Source organism: Buteo buteo, chromosome 8, assembly GCF_964188355.1.
Source record: "Buteo buteo chromosome 8, bButBut1.hap1.1, whole genome shotgun sequence".
In the NCBI taxonomy this organism is placed as follows: domain Eukaryota; kingdom Metazoa; phylum Chordata; class Aves; order Accipitriformes; family Accipitridae; genus Buteo; species Buteo buteo.
In genome coordinates this window covers 451,537-466,565 of record NC_134178.1, presented here as the reverse complement: position 1 = coordinate 466,565, position 15,029 = coordinate 451,537, and the positions used below count along the sequence as shown (strand labels likewise).

Here is a 15,029-nt window from a genome sequence, read left to right as displayed (position 1 = left end):
TTTGGAGGCACATTTAAAGGACAAAAATTTCAGTATAATCTGTGGCCTTTGTACAAGTGCTTTTAGTTTTCTAAAAAAACAATCAGGAGAAAATTAGCTGTTAGCATGGTATCATTTTCTCTGTTTCTTAAATATTCCATACCAAAGGCACAAAAGGTGTATTCCTTATATTAAAAAAAAAAAAAAAAAAATCTGGTATTTTCCCAAAACTAATACATCACCATTGGCAGTCCCACGTAAAGGACCATAAATGACTACAGAAGTGGTCCATATGAGAATCAGTGGCATGCAGTAATACTAGAAACAGCAGCAAAACATCCCTAAGAGCTACTTTTTAGCCAAGCTCCATTAAGTACAGTATGAAATAAGGCTTTTGCAATTTAAAATCTGATTTTTTAACAAATAATTTAACAGTTTGATTTATAATAAAACTTTAGAGCATTAACAGTATATTTTGTACATTTTTGTGCTCTTAGAGTCAATCTTAAGGCAAGTATCACAGGAAATTCTCTAGTCTACAAATACTTAGGTGCCCAGCATCATTTGCTGTTCTACCCCTAGCCCTACAGAACCTAAACATGAGCACATACTATACTACAGTAATATACTTGTGCTTTTGCTTGCAAAATGCAACTAGACAAGAGTATTTTCATGCAAGTGTTACTGCATGTTAAAAACAATCTCGGGTTTTGGTATTTTGCTTCTAGATTTAAACTCCAAGTTAAAGCATATTATAACGCCACTGCTGCTGTGGTATCATGATGAAAATCTGTTCTATATAACTACCAGGCATTGGCAGACATTAAGCAATTCACATCACGTTCAAATTTATTTCTGGTTTTCGGCAGAGGAACTTCACCACCACAGTATGCCATATGTAATGAACATGAAAGCCTACAGTTTCTTTTAATCTGTCCCGCGGTACCTCAATAACATGGTAAAGTTTATCAGACAAGGAAAAGGAAGTTAGGGAAAATTTACCATCCATCTCACAAATGTAATTGATTCTACAGGTCCATTTTAATCTCCATCTATCACTCATCTGAAAAAAAATCCAATTATTTCAGCTTCACAGGTGGAGTGGATTTTCATCCCGAGAGATATGAATGAACCATGAAGAGATGAAAAAAGCCCATAAATTAACATTGCACAAATATACATGCTACATACAGAGCTGCCAAATCCCACACTTTGAACATTAAATTGAATCCACAGCTCCCCAGATTAAACCTTTAGCACAACATATCCTCTCAAACACTAGCAACGCAGCACAAGGACTAGTAGCCACTGAATAATACCATACTTGGGCAGCACAGCTTGCCCAGGCAGTGTTTAACCTCAAGCAGGAAGGCTCAAGGCTAGTGGGAGCCCCATCCACAGGGACAACCTCTCACCACAGCCTTGCACCAGACCTTCTCACCACACAGCCGGCCCAGCATAAGGCACACAGTCTTCCATGAGACCCAGTGCACAGGTCTCCCAATATCAGGGCTCCACAGCAGATGAAAAATATGTAAATATGCTCAACAAAACAGTCTCTTTTTCATCCCTGCTTCCATTCCACTACCGCAACCCAGCTTCCACTGTTTAGTTCTCAGCATTGTATGTAAAACCAGCTCTGAGGAAAGATACCATATTTTCCTTTTTAAGTATTAGTTACATTCACAACGGGCAGAAGAAACTGGAAGTGGTCATTTACCTGTACAGCAGCTTCCATCAGCACAAATTAGGATGGGGGTCCCATCATACAGACCCCACCCTCAAGGTTTGACAATATAAAAACACACTCTTATTTTCATGCATTACATACCCTACACCATCACCCTTGTACATTTTATACTACAAGTCACATACCCCCAAATTTGGGTGTATGTACATCTGTTGGATGGTAAAGGTACATGAGGCTTGGCAGCTTGCACATTTTGGTGGGGACCTTTCTGTTTTAACTATTGCTGTACTTCACAAGGTAAAAAGAGACCAAAAATAAAACTAATGATCAAAATCAGGAAGCGAGCAAGAAGTTATATTAAGCCCTAAGCCATGTAAGAAAAAAATAGGAAATGGTTTGATAGTCACAAAATGAAAGTTACAACCATTGTCAAATTCTTTAAAAATCTGAGATATTAAAAAAGTGTAAGAACTAGTATTTTAAAAAACCAAACATTGATTTTAGAGTGAGAAAGTAAATTTACTGGATTAAAACTGTTTATTCATATTTTCTATAACTGAACAATCTTTTCTCACTAGCATTGAAGCTTTATTATTTAAAAGGACAGCATACTTCCTTTTTGTTAATTTCTTTGAAGAAGAGCAAGCTAACAAGCTTGATCTCCCACTCCATTTTCAGTGAAATAGCCAACAATAGCTCAAATGTTATTTTAAGTGAATATAACTGGAACAGTCAAAGAAAAGGTCACCCATTTTACTGGTGTGGAAAAATACAGGATAGGCCTCCTAGCCTCACAGGGCTGTTCAGTACTTTGTATGATCAAAGGCAAGCAGACTTTGGCCTTAATACAAATACCTTCCTATCTCCCCTCATCCATACATATTATTTGCAACACAATTTTAGTCACTGTATTTTATGGTGACTTGTATAAACAAATTTCATATATCCCACAAGAAAAAAAGAAAAACAACCCAAACCAAAAAACCATCTCCCAGTATCCAAACTTATAGTTAAAACAATCTTAAGTTTCAACACATTAATTAAAAATACACATGGTTTTCTGTGACTTACATCACAATTTGAGTCAGCAATAACAACTGAAAAACAGCTAGGTTAACAGAAGAAAGACTATGACTTTTTTCAAATAGGCTGTTCACTCACAGAGCTTTAGGCAACTAAAATATCAATATGTATAGAATTCACTAAAACAGATTTAATGATCTCCAAATGACAGGAATAGCTATTTGGTTAGGAAAAGCAAAGTCAAGGTTCACCTTTTGAAAATACTGTTTTGTTACTATGACCATGGGCATCCCACACTGTCACCTTCATACTGAAATCTGGTTTTATCTCTAGCGGTAGCACAGCTTTTAAAGAAAGTCAAGCAACCCATTTCTTGTGTTGAAGTTGCAGAATTCTTAAAATCCTAAACTGAACAAAACATTTCAGCCCTCCAAGTTTTTTGAGAAATATTTCAGTGATTTCAATTCATTTTGCTGTGCTACAGCACCTCTTTTCTCTCAAATTCCCCTCTCTTCTATATATGAAGTTCAATGTTCCTCCTGGTTGGCTGCCACTCTTCCTGCATCAAGTTCATATTTCTGTCGCTGACTTTGTGGGATATGTACAACCTCTTACCCACGTACATCAGATGACATGTTTTCTATTCCACCTACAATTTGCTCCTTTTTCCTTGCTCTTTATGATAGCTTTAAACTGAGCAGCTCTCTCCCCAGTTCCTTTAAAGATAGGACATTCTTTAAAAACATAAGTTACACTTCTGCATAACCTATACTAGGCACTGTCGAACAGGTCTCCCACAATAACTCTGGGTCCCATGTCCACCCATGAGAGTACCCTTACTTCACTCCTAGAATAACATCCCCAAATTATTGCCCCTGTGATATCCCCCTATTAGGCACAATGCAATCACCTATCACATCAGCTTCACGTCTCTCACTTTCCGTACTGTCTTTACTTTGCACACTAGCTTGGCAAAAGGCAGCAAACGCCATGATAGGTATTACTACAGGCTGACCACAGAGACACAGAATAGAGCTCCCCCCGTTCCTTGCACAGCCTCTTCTCCAACCATCTGCCTGTTTCCCTAAGACCTGTGTGTTTGCAGCAGAGCGGGAGAACACTGTCCCTCTGCCAAAGTTGACTAGGAATTGAGCAAGTGGTTCAGAAGTTACTGGCAGGGTGGGAGGACAGGCGAATGGACAGATGGATGGACAGATGGAACAATTGCATAAGCAACCTTCCCTCAAACTAAAATAAAACTTCAAAGTCCCACCTGTTCCCCAAAGCATTTCATCAGCACTAGCCACGCCCCACTTCAAGGTTTTCTGTTTCATAATAGGCTATACTGCATAAAGTAGTAGCTTTAGTCTATAGACTTACCGGATCAACACATTACTGACTGTACATCATGATGTACAGCTACAGCGCTCCATAAATAACTATCTTTAAACACAAGCTGTACCCAAACAAGATTTCACAGTTAAGTAGAAGAAGAATGGTTGCATAAAAACATTATAATGGCACATAATTTAAAACATCCTTCGTAATAATAATGCCAACAAAAAAAGAAGAAACTCAAGATTTTGGGGTGAAGTTTCAGGGGGTTGGTTAGTTGTTTGGGGGGGGGTTCGTTTGGGGTTTTTTTGGTTGGTTTGTTTTCATTTGTTTGTTTGTTTTTGTTTTTTTTAAGAAATACAAAAAGGCGTAAAGAAGTAAAAATAAAGACTACTACCAATTAAAGGATCTGCAAAGGCGTCTTGCATTTCAACAGCCTAGATTGTGTGAAGGGATAGAGAAGAAGCTGTGCTAGATGAACAGATGGACCAGGAAAGTGTGAAGAGGTCCATAAGGTAGAATCAAGTTTTTAAAGCACGAAACTTCTGAAGCGAGCATAGACTGATTGTAGGTGTTTTCATACACGGATTAGTTAAGGTGAGGGATTTGGGAGGTTTCTTTTGGGTTTTTTTTAAAGCTTATAGATGTAGGTAGATAACAGCATACTACGTGTGCGTGTCTGGAGTAGCGGATTCGGGGATACTGCAACTCCATCCTTGTCTGACAAGCAAAGCAAGGAAGACTGGAAGCATTTTCACAGAAGTTAAGCAAACAACCAGATGGCAGCATTGTGGATGTGGCAGATTAAGAGCAGAAACAAAAAAAGGGGAGAGATCAGAGCAAGGGAAAAAGATCTTGCACCAAAGACCTTTGCTTCCTTTTTAGCTGGAATTCGCTTTTCAAGTGCAAGAAGATAATGCAGCAGTGTCATGAAAATGAGTTGAACACAGCAAAGAGAAAAAAAGAGGTGCCCTGGGAAGAGAAGAGTAATTTAATTTTACACAACTTCTTCCTAGTGACATTTTAGGAATAAATATGTTTTTAGGAAAATACTGCTTTTGAGCAAAAGGGATAACTAGACAACCTCCTGAGTTCCCTCTTCCACCCCTGATGTCAATTATCACTTCAAACTACCCTAAGCAGTCCTATTAAAAACAGCAGCAGAAAGTTGGGGGAGCGGGGGGGGGGGGGGGGGGGTGTATTCTATATTTATTAATAGATTCAGCCTCACTTCAGTGAACACGCATCTTGCAATAAAAAAGGATATAATTTTAAAAAGCAGATGTTCGAAGGTTCACAACTGAAGATTATTAAAACTTATTGTCACTGCTATGACAACTGCCTACTACTCTTTGACTAATAAACAGCTTTAACTTTTGGATGAGTAGTTCTATACATAAGTAACCCATAAGCAAATTAAACTTTTTTTTTTTGATCTCAAATGGTACATAACATAAAAAGCAAACTTGTTCTAAGTTATCATAAACCTATGCCCATCCCCCATTTTTCATCCCCAAAGTATATTCTAACAACACAGAAAACACTTAAGAGCTGCCAGGGTATCTACCAACTACTTTGAACAACATGGATTTGAAATATCAGTTAAGATGTGAGATTAAAAACAGTTTCATATACTATATGAGGTGCTGTATGTTTTGACAGTTTTAACATTTCTTCACCTCTGAAGGGGGTCACATAAAAACTAAAGTCAGATGGGCCCCCATCCTGCATACACTCCTCCATAAGCAATACAACTGAAGTTAAACATATGTTTAACTTAATACATGTGCACAAGTATTTGTAGAACAGGCTTAAGTGACTCCAGGGAATAAACAAAATGCTGCCAAGTGTTCAAAATAAAAAACAGAAGAGGAAACTTTTCCTGCAATTTGTTTTCAGCTACTGTAAAGTTTTTACTGAACACAGCAGGTTAACAGGAATTTAGAACAAGTCTAATAGCTCTGACAAGAAGAGCTTTACGAAAAGCTGACTATGACATATCCCCACCTTCCATGCACCTCAGTTTCGATACTACTATTTCAGGTACCAGCCAAAAATGCAATTTATGAAAAACCCCACCATTATGGAAGACAGAGAGCAAACAAACTACATTACATTTATTGACGGCAAACTGCTCTGATGAACCTGCAATTAACATGCTATGCTGCAGCATGCAAGATACTCTTACCCAGCATACTGAAATTTGTTGTAAGAGCTAGCAGTCAGTAATATCCAAATCCTTCCAACAAGCTTTTGAAGCTTATCTACTACAGGACTCCATCAGAACAGCTTCCTCTTTGCCATCATCTGGAAATGTTGTCCAGATGAAAAGGGAGAGGAGAGAAAAAGCAGTGCACAACATCTAGCATCACAAGTCTGCAACATCCAGGGAACACTGGACCTTCTGCTCTACCACACTAGCATAATGCCAATGCATGTGTAGGCAAACACAGGGAGTTTGAGATGTGAATTACGTGAAAAATAAAAATGACCTTCTTAAGATTAGGAAATGTAGCAACAAGTAGGAAGCTTATAAACACAAATTTACTGTGCTCTCAAGTTTAACTCAAAAGTTATATGCTTTAAATATGTGAGTACAAAGTCCCACTTGCTGGTACAAAGCTTAAAAAAAGTTACCAGCTGGCAGTTATTTTGTGGCCATCAAATCAGATTCTTCTAACAAGTTAAAATGTCACCTGGTCTATCACATACAGGCCAAAGAGAAAGACCTACCTTCTCAAGATCAGAAAGGGATGAGACTGTAAAGCACTGAACTGATGATGTACATTCAAGTAGCTATTCACTTACTTCACATGTAAGTGGGACTTTACAGCTGACTAGTTGCTCACTGCATAAGCACTAAACTCACTCAAAGTAAATCAAACTTACTGAAAAACTCTGAGTGATTCTATGCCAGATAGTTACCCCAGATAATTATAAATTCAGTAGGAACTTAAAAAAATCCATTTCAAGATCACAACTTCTGAGTTTGAAAAATAAGGGTTTCCCCACAAACAAAAGGGTTTCACAATTAGTTGTTAGATGATGAGATCAACCAAAATATAGTTCTAAGGAATTAAGCTAAATAAGAATTCTCCCCTACAAATAAATAATTGTAAGTGTTAACCATTTCTCTGAATTCACTAAGAAATGTACGGTTCCTACAGTACATGATGACTTTTAAATGCTGACACCTAATTATGAAGACAAGTAGGAAGGGGGGAAAAAAGTTTTGTTTTCATATTCAAGCTCCAAGAATTATTTTTTTTTTACACTTAATAGTTGAATAAATATTTGATTCTACCAAACCTTGCAGCCACATCCTCACTTTCTCTCAGTTGAATGAAGCAGTGTGTTACGATTAACACCTGTACTTCTACAGTCATCTGTAGGAAAAGGTTAATAGAGACAATGATACAATTCACCAAAATAATGGAGCTCTATGTGGCTGGCATAATGAGGATTCAGTTAAGAATTGATTCACATTTTTTTTCAGAGTAGAAATTTGGGGTTTGGTTTCGGGGCTTCCTCCCCCCCCCCCCACCCCTTTTTTTTTTTTTTTTAATATTGCCAGGCAAGCATTTCTCATGAATGCCACCCACAGCAAGATTATCTTCTTTTCCCAAAATAAGTGTCAGTGTTAAATTATTTTATCCTATTGTTAAAATCAACTAAAGGATTAATTTTCAAGACATTAATGGGCAATTCTAACACCAGCAGGTTCAACCAGTTTAGATTAGGAATACAAGTTTGAAGTCAAACTGGAACACACATCTCTTCTGAAATAATGTTAGAAAAATAAATCTAATTACACTAAAGCTAGAATTAAAAGCTTCTGGAGACCTAAACACTTCAGTATCACAGGTATCATAGAAAGTTATCATATATTAACTATAACTATCTATTTATTCCATACATACTTTCCTCACTTCAAGACACAGAAATATATTATTTTGATTCCACAGCTATTAAACATAACCACACTTAGGTATCAACCTTCATATGATCAGAGAAGCAGAACACAACTCTAACTTGAGAGCCCATACATTCATTTTTGAAAGTTATTTTGCCTAAAGGAAACAGGCATGGAAGTTCTCTGAAGGTTAGCCTATTCTTATGAAATTCTTCTGGTTGCCTCAGAGAAGGGAGGAAAAAAATATATGCAATATTTCTATAGCAACAGAGTTTAAGACATGTAGAACCTTTTAAATTTATTTTGTTCTTTCATTGTCATTTCATCAAGACATTTAACACAATTATTTCTGCTATGCTAAAATCTCTTATTTAACACAGTGACAAAGAAATATATTATCACATTCTAAATAAAACCCCTTATTTTTAAAAGCTGAATACATTAGTGTTGTGAACATTCAGATGTTTAGCATCCTTCCTTCATCCATATTTAATATTATGAAACTGCACAGACTCAGCAAGAGGGCTGATCTAACAGCGATTTCCTCAGTTTACTTATGTATTGTTGTAATGCTCAATTTCTTTTATATTATGAAATTAATTCTTACTGCTTCTGATGCGGAAAGCTGGTATTACCATTCACAAACATACCTCCACCTAGATACTAAAGTATTATAATCAGAATACAAAATTTGGAACCAGGAAATAAACTCTATTACTCATTGTATTACATACATTCTTTAGTGATAGCAAGTCACTGATCACTCTCATGCTTTGACATTCTAATGTAAAAATCAAGATAAAAATCTAGAGTTGCTATGTTTAGCTCATAAGTAGTGCTAAAATTCTTTAAAATTCTCCAATAGCAGTTGTGACAGATGCAAGCCATTCTTGTTCCTTTCACATGATGAGCACACAGTTCACAATGACTTCATTTATCCTCCATGTCACACGTTTTCAGGGTAGCTCCCTCTCATTACTGTTTCATGACCCATGTTCATGCTCTACTGAGAGTAAGCATGTAAGCTCAAAAAAATACTCATAAATAAGAATTCATATCTTGTCCAGAGCTTAAATAATACCTAGGAAAACTGCTGGTTACTTTTTTCTTTCCAGATTTCTACTGCTGACTGTTGTGTGCTCGAGAGAGAAAGCTAATGCTTATATGTGAACAGTTTTCAAGAGCATCCATATATAGTCAGTATTATAAATAGCTATTTTTATAACAGCACTGAACTGGTTTTTCATTATATATAGAGAGAGAGGGTGTTTTCTGCATACAGAAATTATTCTCTTATTCTACCTTGCACTTGCAGTCTTAGCTCTCCTCCCACTCACACAGTCCTGCTCCATACAACAACAGAAATAGCCACTGCTAGTGTCAAACCAAGCTGGCACTATAGTACATAGAGTCATAGAATACCAGGTTGGAAGGGACCTCAAGGATCATCTGGTCCAACCTTTCTTGGCAAAAGCATGGTCTAGACAAGATGGCCCAGCACTCTGTCCAGCTGAATCTTATAAGTGTCCAATGTTGGGGAATCCACCACTTCCCTAGGGAGATTATTCCAATGGCTGATTGGTCTCATTGTGAAAAATTTTCCTCTTGTGTGCAACTTGAATCTCCCCAAGAGTAACTTGTACCCATTACCCCTCATCTTTTCCTTACAACTCCTTGTAAAAAGGGAGTCTCCATCTTCTTTGTAGCCACCCTTTTAAATACTGGAACATGGTGTTAACTATACCAGTGCTCCCATAATAGTTTCCAACAGACTAGCCCAAACCTCTTTATAAAAATAAGTTCCCTCTATACTGACTGTACAATTTTTTACATTTTCCTATAGCTATTTCACTAGTAAAAAAAGCTTATGAAATTGATATTCTCAAGGGGTTTGTTAGAAATACAGAGCTACAGTAAACATTTCAGTATTTGAATCTCAAAGTATATTTTTTCCTCAACTTTATTAAACTAAACTGAAAGGATCTATGAGAACATTAAAATGGATCTGCAGTTTCTTTATTTCAACACTTCAAGTTTTGAAAACTAAGCCAGAGCAGATCAGCTACCACACTAACAGGTATGTTACAACTCTCATTTTAATGTCAGACAAAAGGAATCAAAACAAATTTCTAGTTTCAGCTTCCATAAAGTTCAGACCTAAGGCATTAAAAAAAAACCAACTTTAACATAAAACAACAATGGGTTATATATCAGATTCATTAAAATTGTCAACATTTAATTAAAGTTAAAAATCAGGCATAACGCAAGTATTTTTTACATGTGTATTTTTGAATGATGATAACTGCTTTCAACTGCAAGTCTAAGCACTGGCTGAAATTAATTCAAAAGATCTAGTTCCAAAATATGGTATAGCACTTGATTGCTACAGCTTTAGATGTCTCCCCTTTCCTATGAACTATGGTCTTTCACCACTGTAATATATAATCCAGTCTTTCCACATGCTAGAAAAATCTAAGGGGCTAAAATACGGTGACAAAGATCTTGATACAACTTTGATTTAAATCCCTAAATACTACAGTTTTAGTTAAATACTGACAAACAAGGCCATACTCTTGAGAGTTATTCAATGTGGAGGCTTCTTTAGGCAGAGAGCTCTCTCCTTGCAGAATATCTTGCCAGAAGTACAAAGGGGGAGATTTTCCTTCCTATTGCCAAATGAGCAAAATGAGAGAAATCTTAAACACCCACACAACTAGAGGTAGTATTTAAGTCTGCACAACAGAAGAAGCCAATACTTCTATTATTCAATCCAGCTATTAAAATGGTGCTTTGTGTTTCTACTACAGGCAGGTATATTTTATAAAAAGCTTGCTTCCCTCCCCCCCGCAACTGCAGATCTCTTCACTGTTAAGTCAGCACACACACAGACACAAAGACTTTAAGAAAAATCTTAAGGATCATGTTGTTTCATGCAAACCCAACAGACTATTTGAAATGTTAGATTTGACATCCTTACACTGAGATCTGGGAAAAAAATAGTTAAGCGTCCTCATAGATAGTAAAATCAAGGAGGAATTATAGAATGTACTAGCCAAGAAACGATTATCAATTGGCAATATACAACTCGATCACTCATTTTACTGGAAGCTGGCAGTGCTCAACATCTCACCGAGAAACAGCAGAGAGGCTGAGGACAACAAAAGAAACTAACAGGGCAATTAGAACTTCTCTCCAGCAACACTGCAGAACCTGAAGGCCGCTCACTATCTGCCTCTATAAGCGTGCCAGTGGCTCTTCCTAGCCCTCCTCCGTGTTACATTCCCTCCCAGCCTATTCGAGGCGTTCCAAAGCTCTGCTAAACAAACATGTATTTGCGATAAATCAGAACTCTTCCAGATAGGACTGTGACTAATGTATTACCGTCTCGACAAGACTACCGAGTAGAAGTCAGGTAATAGCTTCCCTCGCCCAAGGCACAGCACGGAGGAATCTGCGTGCTCATTGCCAATTCCAGGGGGGCAGTTTCCCGCTGTTGCCGTTTCAGACAGCTACCTGCAGCAGCAGTGGGAGGCAGGGCACGGTGCAGGCAGGAGGAGGATCTCCGACAGCCAGGCTGGAGTAGTTCAGCAACAGCAACAGCGCGCAGAGCCCTCACGTACGCTGAGGGGAATGGAATAGAAACAGAGCTCAGAGCTCCTCGCTCCTCTAGCCCAGGAAGAGGCATTGCTGCAAACACACAGAACCCTGCTCGAAAAAACCCTTCTCCCTTCCACACGCCCAAGTCCAAGGACAGCAACCGAGTTCTCCCTGCCCACCGACCCATACAAAAGACAAAACCTGAGAGCAGACCCAAGGAGTAGCCCAGCAATGGGAATCCCAGCATCCCTTTCCTTCCTAGCGGCTCAAACCCAGGAACAGCCTTCTCTCTCCTGGGTGTCGTCCCCTCTGACGCTCTCCATCACCACCCACCTGCCTGAGAACTACTCGTGTTATTTCTCACAACCGGCAGAGAAAATGCACGAGCCCAGCAACAGTGCGACTGATTTAAGAGAGAAAAAAAAAAAAAAAAAAAAGGCAAAACCCAACCACCACACAAAAACCCAGAGGAACACTCCCTCCCCCAAACCATAGCCATCTAAGGAGTATCTTTTCAGAAACAGCCATGAGCCCTTCCAACCGAGCGGGAGGCATACCGGGGAGGCGGCGGGCAGCGCTAGCACCGGGCAAAGGGCCCCGGCGGAGCCCGGCAGCCGGCGCCCCCCGCTCCCGAGGCACACCCCCCCCCCCCGCGACCACCACCGGCGGGGCCCGGGCGGGGCCGCGCCCGCGGGCGCTGCCCCCTCCCGCGGGGGGCGGCCGGCGGACACCGCGCCGCCGCCGGACCCCGCCCGCCACCGCAGCCTCGCCCCCGCGGCCCCAGGCGCACCTGGGCTGCGGAGCGGAGCGGAGCGGGGCGGGGCGCGGCGCTGCCCGCCGGCGGAGGCGGCCACCGGCCCCGCGGCGGCTGCGCCAGGAAACGGCCCCCGGCGGGAGGATGGGGGGGGGGGGGGGCGGGGGCGGGGGTCGCGGGGGCGGGAAACGGAGCCGAGGGAAGAGGATGAGGCGCGGGGCTGCCCCGCCGCAGCAGCAGCAGTAAGAGCCCGGCAGGCGGGAGGTGACGGATGAGGGCGGCGGAGGGCAAGGGGCGACCTCCCGGCCCCGCGCAGCTCCCCTACCTCCGCTCCGCCGCCGCCGCCGCCGCTCTCCTCACAGCCGGCGGCGCGCGCTCGCCCGCCTGCCCGCCGCCGCTCTCCTCACAGCCGGCGGCGCGCGCGCGCTCGCTCGCTCGCTCGCTCGCCCGCCCGCCCGCCGCCGCCGCCGCCGCCGCCGCCCCCTCGCTCCGCTGCCCCGCCCGCCGCGGTCCCTCCCTAGCGCCGCGCTCAACCGACACCGCTAGCCGCCCGGCCCCGCCCTCAAGCCCGCTCTGACACCTTAACCCACCAGTAGCAGAGGAGCCAGCCGGCCGCCGCCCGCGCCCGCGCCCTCCTCGGCCAATAGGAGCTAGCCGTGATCCTCCCCCCCACCCCCCGTCCGCCGTTGGCACCGCCCGCCCCGGCGGCAGGTTGGGTTGACTCGCAGCTGCCGAGCAACGGGCGCGGGGCTGCGGGCGGCGGGGCCGGGGCCCTGGGGGTCGCGGCGGCGGAGAGGCGGCGGCGTGCGGTCGCCGGGCGAGGGGAGCCGCGGCCGCAGGAGAGGCGGCAGCAGTCACGGGTGACGCCGCCGCCGCTGCTGGCAGTGCGGGCAGGTGGAGGTGCGGGAGTCGGCCTCCGGCGGCGGGGCAGGGCCGCCAGGGCCGCGGCCCCCCAGCCGTGCACAGGGAGAGGGGCAGGCGGCTTCTCCTCCGGGGGGATGTCGCCTCGCGGGTGGGCTTCTCGGCCTCCATTGTTTTGGTGAGGGGAGGCGTTGCGCGCCCGCGGCAGGCCGCGCCGTTAGTCACCCGTGCGCGGGGCGGGGAGGGCCCTGGGGGCTGCTCGGCCTCCGCTGGCTGGACGGGGCGAGGGGCGGCGGCCGCGTTAAACCCGAAATCTCCATTTTTGTGGTTTTTTTTCTCTCAGACCCGCTCCTGAAACGGTGAAAATGTCTCCAGCGCGCAAGCGTTTCTCCAGCCTTCGCAAAACCGACGTCGTCTCGGCTTGCAGGTTCTGTGAGGCTCGCGCTTTCCGGCTTTGCTCACCCAAATAAAAAAACACGGTAAAAACCTAAAGCCACTTTCAGCAGCCGCTTTCAGGCAAACGTCGAGTGTCAGCTGCATCGTGGCAAAATGCAGTTCTGCAAGTTACGGGTGCTTGAACTCAGCTCCCATTTTCTTGGTATGCTTCAACGGTTATTTAAATTAGAAAAACGTTATGAAGCCCACTGGACGTAACGTGCCGTGGGACTCGGCGATGGTTGAGCATTGCTAATCTAACGCAACCAAAAATACATTTCTTTTGTAAGGATATGGATCTTAAAAAAATCTGCACAGAGATGTAACAACTTGAGGCGTTGCAGTGCATAAAAATCAGACTCCTCGTTTTCATTTGTCGTTCCACACAGACAGCTTCGTGAGCCTTGGGGCACTTAAGTGTTTTATTTGGGATCAGGGATGCACTTTTGAAGTAAATGTTGTCATCATCTCCGCTTACAGTGCTTTGATTCACTGTGTGTGTGGAGTGGTGTTGGAGTGCATGACATAGATCCCCTTTGGATTCCAGCCACAAATGCGCACTCCATGGGACTCAAACCGAACTAGTCACAGAGCGGGAATCCCTGAAACGTGTATAGCTTGGAGATCAGGCCCTCAGCACCAACTGTTGCACTCTGCAGATCTTCTTTCAGGCCGTGGTGCTTGCCTGTGGAGTCAAAGAGTTGGAGCTTTGTTGTTCAGAAGGAAGGTCCCAGAGAATTTCTAAGGTAACACCTGAAAGACCTGATTCGTGGTTCACGGCAGGCAGTCAAACTGATCTGCTGAAACTTGGGTGCTTAAAAGTCTGCCACAACTCCCAGTTTGTATATGGATCTTCCAATATTGTTGTGTCAGGAGTACATCACATCACGCATAGCTATAAGGATAACTTGAACTGAAGTTCAAGATGTGACGCTGTTGTCTAAATGGTAGAAAATGTGCTACTAGTGTTCGTACTCCAGATATTGTCAGTGGCTTTTGTGGTCCTTAATTATCCCCCTATGCCTGTAACTGATTCCGGGATAGAAGGCAATGGTGGTACGAGTTAAGATACATGACTAGGTGATGCTTAAAAATAACAAAATTAATTTCCGGTGTATCTTGTCATTTTAATATGAGGCCAAATTGTAAGCGATGTAGTACATGTTGAATTTTTGTGAGAAGGCATAGAGAGAACCACTGCTGTGGTGAAATCTGAGCAGAGAACTGGGGTTTTTTTTATTATAACCTACACAAAATCAATTTCCTTCTCCTACAGTGCTTCTCACAAGTAAGCAGTTTCACGCACTAACATGATGTAGTTACTCTTTTTACTGAGATCTGCCTTCTTTTGGATGTTTTGCATAATACGGTACATGATAGAGAAGATAGAACACTTTATTATAAACTTTAATCTTGAGCTTTACTTCAAAAAGGACAGCAGC

General features: G+C 42.6%; 1 protein-coding gene across 1 annotated transcript in view; it reads right to left on the bottom strand.

The window, feature by feature from the left end:
* The window catches only part of CDKL5 (cyclin dependent kinase like 5), a 139,051-nt gene extending 126,329 nt beyond the window's left edge, over window positions 1–12,722 (bottom strand). The window contains exons 1-2 of the mRNA XM_075033392.1: window positions 12,617–12,722; window positions 11,322–11,561 (exon numbers count right to left, since the gene is read on the bottom strand). The gene's annotated coding sequence lies outside the window, so the exon portion shown is untranslated. The remainder of the gene's footprint in view (window positions 1–11,321; window positions 11,562–12,616) is intronic.
* Between the last annotated feature and the right edge of the window lie 2,307 nt (window positions 12,723–15,029).